The sequence below is a fragment of the Crocodylus porosus genome, unplaced genomic scaffold (genome assembly GCF_001723895.1).
Source record: "Crocodylus porosus isolate Cpor-Errol unplaced genomic scaffold, CroPor_comp1, whole genome shotgun sequence".
NCBI lineage: Eukaryota > Metazoa > Chordata > Crocodylia > Crocodylidae > Crocodylus > Crocodylus porosus.
Genome location: NW_017728932.1, coordinates 17,168,011 through 17,172,691, shown reverse-complemented (window position 1 = coordinate 17,172,691; position 4,681 = coordinate 17,168,011).

Sequence of the window (4,681 nt, the reverse complement as noted above, 5' to 3'; positions counted from 1 at the left end):
GCCTCCGTGCTGACAAGAGGGGAGTTCCCCAGCCTGTAGGTATGGTGCCGGTTGTTCCTCCCGAGGTGCAGCACCTTGCACTTGTCTGTGTTGAATCCCATCCTGTTCTTGTCTGCCCACCCCTGTGACCTGTCTAGGTCTGATTGTAGCCTGTTGCATCCTTCCAGTGTTCCCACGTCCCCCCACATCTTAGTGTCATCAGCAAATTTGAACAGGTGCTTTTTACCCCTTTTTTCACCCGTGGCCAGCACCAGGTCCAACAAGGCGTCCCCCCCGGTGGGGCTGTGCACCCCCTGGGTTAGATGGAGGTCCTGCGCTCTGGCCAAGAACTGACGTGAGCGGTCAGACCTGGCTGACTGCTCTTCCCAGCAGATGCCCGGGAAGTTCAGGTCCCCCATGACTACCACATCCCTAGCCTTCGCCACCTCTGTGAGCTGACCCAAGAATTCCTGGTCGAGCTCTTCCCCCTGGTTGGGAGGTCTGTAGCAGACCCCCACCGTTAAGTCTCTCTCCCCTCGACTGCCTTGTGCTCTAACCCAAAGCACTTCAGAGTGCCCCTCCCCCGGCTCCTGGCTAATTAACGAGGTTGTGTATTCCTCCTTGATATAGAATGCCCCCTCCTGTCCCTCCTGTACAGCCCATAGCCCTGGACATTCACCGCCCAATCGTGCGTTTTGTCCCACCGCGTGTCAGTGAGCCCCACTATGTCCGGGCTGGTGTCAGCCAGCAGGAGGGTGAGCTCCTCCTGCTTGTTGCCCATACTACGAGCATTTGTGTAGAGGCATTTGAGGCCTCCCGTGGGTGTGTGTGCTGACCCCCTAGTCCCAGCGTTACCCCGGCCCCTCTCTCTTACCTGTTTATTCGCTTCGCTCGTTGGGCTGGGCTGGGCTGTAGTTGTGGGTGCTGTTTGGTCTGGCAGTCTGATGTTTCCTCCGCCCTCATCTTCCCCTTCCCCTGACGACCCTAGTTCAAAGCCCGCCGGAGGAGGTCCGCCAACCTTCGCTCGCCAGGCCAGGTTTCCATGCTGCACCGCTGAGCCTGAGCCAAGCAAAACGCCTGGCCGGTCACGGGCTGAGCCTCTGGGGACAGAGCAGCTCCAGGAGGTAGTCTGCCCCTACCGCAGACACATGCTCCAGCGCCGAGAGAGAGGACAGCTCTGGTGCAGCCCACGTCCTGTGCCCCAGGCAGACGGCTCCCTGCAGCCCTGTCTGGTGGGTATTTCCCCTGCTGCCAAGCGCACAGGAGCAGGGTAACCTGTGGCCACCCAGTCCGGCAGCTCCCCTCTCGCACGGACCACTCTCAGGTGCTCCGGGGCAAACTGCAAGGAAAGCTTATTGCGTGCTGCTCTGGCAAAGCTGCCCTGCTCTTGCACTGCACCCGGCGGGTTCAGAGTCGCTGGCAGTATCGTCTGATATGCCAGAGATGCCCGCGCTGCCTGTCAGCGGAGACCTCAGCTTGTCTGCTCACTGCGTGTATAAAGATGCTCTCAGGCAATGTTTTCCCTTCCAGTTATACTCGCTGACCCTTGGGGGGCCAAGAGCACCCGGTCGACCGTGCTTCTTACCTGCTTCTGTCATGCCTCTGCCCCTACATTGGCCTTGACCTTGATACAGTCACGGCTTTCACGGATTTTAGGGTTGGAAGGGACCCACTACATCATCAAGTCCGACCCCCGCCCTGGGCAGGGTGGTGACCCCGGCCAATCTCCTCTTCAACACCTCCGAGGAAGGGGACAGCACTGCCTGCCTTGAAGCCTGTTCCAGATTTTGGCAGCCCTCGCTGTAACAAATCTTTCCTGATGGGCGGTCTGAATCTGCTCACCTTCAGCTTGTGGCTACCGTTACCCCGATGGGCGCCCTGGTGAACAGCGTATCCCCTATTTCCTGCTGTCCCCCCGATGCGTTTGTAGGTGCCCACAAGATCACCTCTCAGTCTCCTCTTCTGCAGCCTGAAGAGGTTCAGGTCCCTCAGTCGGTCCTCATAGGGCTTTTTTCTGTAGGCCTTTAACCATACGTGTAGCCCTCCTCAGGCCCCTCTCCATGCTGTCCACATCCCCCCTGAAGTGCAGGCCCAGAGCTGGACGCAGTCCTCCAGCTGCAGCCTGACCAGTGCCGCATGGAGGGGGAGTATCGCCTCCCTGGGCCTGGTTGAGATGCACCTACTAATGCAAGAAAGGGTGCGGGTGCTTTACTTATTGCTCCATCACACCGGTGACTCGTGGTCTTTTTGGAGTCGACTACGACTCCAAGATCCCTGTCCGCAGTTGTGCTGCTTGGGCCGGTCCCCCCCAGGCTGCAGGAGAGTGGATGATTCGTCCTCCCTCAGTGCAACACACGGCACTTATCCTTGTTAAACTGCCTCCTATTCTGTTCGGCCCATCTCCCCGGCCTGTCCAAATCCGCTCTGGCTTGTGTACCGCCCCCATACTTTGGTGTCATCTGCAAACCTGGCCAGGCTGCTTTCCATGTCCTTGTCCAAGTCACTAATGAAGATATTGAGCAGCACCGGTCCCAGGACAGCGCCTCGGGGGCTCCGCTGCCCACCTTTCTCCAGGTAGAGACCGACCCGTCCGCCACCGCTCTCCCGGCACATCCCATAAGCCAAGTTTCCGCCCGCCCAATCTACATTGCAGCTCTTTAGTGTATTTATCAGAACTGGGTGCGACACTTTGTCAAAGGCTTTTGTAAAATCTAAGTAAATAACATCTACCTCTATTCCTTCATCCGAGCATTTTGTGACCCGGTCGTAAGATGAAAGCAGGCTAGTCAGGCAGGATCTGCCTGCTGTGAACCCATGCTGGTTGCCCCTTAGCGTTATTTTACCCACTGCTCCCCCACAAATGTAACCCTTAATTTTCTCAAAGATCTTGCCAAGGATACAGGTGAGACTAAGTAGCCTATAGTTACCCGGTCCCTCCTTTCTGCCCTTGAAAATTGGGACCACGTTGGCCCTTTTCCAGTCCTCCGGGACCTGACCAAAGCGCCACAAGTGCTCAAAGAGTTGTGCCAGCAGCTCCGCTATGACTCCAGCTAATTCCCTCAGTACCTGGGGATGGAGACCATCAGGGCCTGTTGACCTCAGTACACCCAGCCCCTCCAAGTGCCCCTTTACTAGGTCTGCACGAACAGTTGGTGGGTTGGCATCTATCTCGCGCTTACCTGACGTCCCATTGGGATGCATGCTTGTACCTGTGTCCGGGCACACAGATGCAAAGAAATCATGGAGGAGCTCTACTCTGGCCATCCTCTCCATTACCAGTTAGTTACCCTAGTCCATCTTGAAGGGGCCTATGTTACCCTGCGCTTTTTGCTTCCTATGTATTTAAAGAATTGCTTTTTGTTACCCTTAACTTTTGCTGCCAGCCTCAGCTCCATCTCCGCTTTGGCTCTCCTCGCTGCTTCCCTGCAAGCTCGAGCCGAGCAGGTGAACTCCTCCTCGGTGGCTCCCCCTGCCTCCACAGCCTGTAGGCCTCTCTTTCCCCCTCCAGGCTCTCCTGGTCTCCCTGCTCCACCAAGAGAGTTTCTTTGCTATTTTGCCCCCCTTCATGTGTGCTGGGCTGGTCCCTTGAGAAACACCCACCCTTCCTGGACTCCCATCTCTCCGATGCTTTTGCCCGTCAGTCCCTCCCTAACTAATCCCCTGAAGTTGGTCTTCCTCAGTCCAGCACTTCAGCCCTGCTCGCTATCGTCCCCACCTTTCACCGGATAGTATTTGAGGTGGAACATCACACGTGGCTCCCGGCGCACCGCGTACACAGCACCCATAGCTCGCAGCCTGTCCCACGGGAGCGCCTCCTCCTCTCGTCACGCCGGGGAGCCGGCCATCGGTGCCGTGCGCACGAAGTGCCTGGAGCCACGTGTGATGACAGACGTTCTCACAAACCGAACGCTGCTTCTTCCAGGAGCGTTCAACCCTGATGCCGTCTTCTCGACCCCAAATTCTGCAGTCACGCTGCACGGTACAAAACCACAAGTGCTCATTAGATAAAGCTGCAGCTGGACCCTGCAGATCCATCGCTGCTGTCGCAGGCGTTGCTTTTCCTTCTGTTAAGCTCCTGTGGAAACGAGGGCCTCTCCGGGCAGAGAACATGTCTGACAAGGCTTCTGGCCCGTGTACGGGAGCAGGAGTGCCTAGTCTGCACATGTAACGTCAACTTCGCCCGGTAGAAAGTGGCTGATTGAAGGGGTCTCAAAATGCCCCCGAGACCCTTCCCTGAGGCAGTGTAAAGGGAGAGGCTGTCCCTGCCGCTGTAGCACAAACGTCAACTCTCCTGCGTGCTTTGAGGGCGGCGTTTTCCAAAAGGCTCACGGTCTCGTGGCTGCTGGGAAGCTTCAGCTACCAGCTGCTCAGCCCCTTTTGAGCGTGGGGTTTAGGAGCTGTGCGGGTGCAGCCGGGATCTCGGGTGCCAGCTGAAGGGGACGGCCAAGTCCCCGAGCGTGTGGTCTGCCAGCTGTCCTGTAACGTGTAAGAAGAGAGGCGTAGGCGCTGCCCGCGTGAATAGGCAGCACCTGTAGCATGGCAGAGGGTGCAGCACGCACGCGGGGAGCGTGGCTGAGCTCGTCGGAGGGTGCGATGGTTCGGCTGGAGGCTGAGGACGGCCACTTGCTGCAGCCGTGCTACGGGGTGGCCCACACGGGAAGCTCCACGTCACCTCTGCCTGCCCGATTCCCAGGATGTCGGA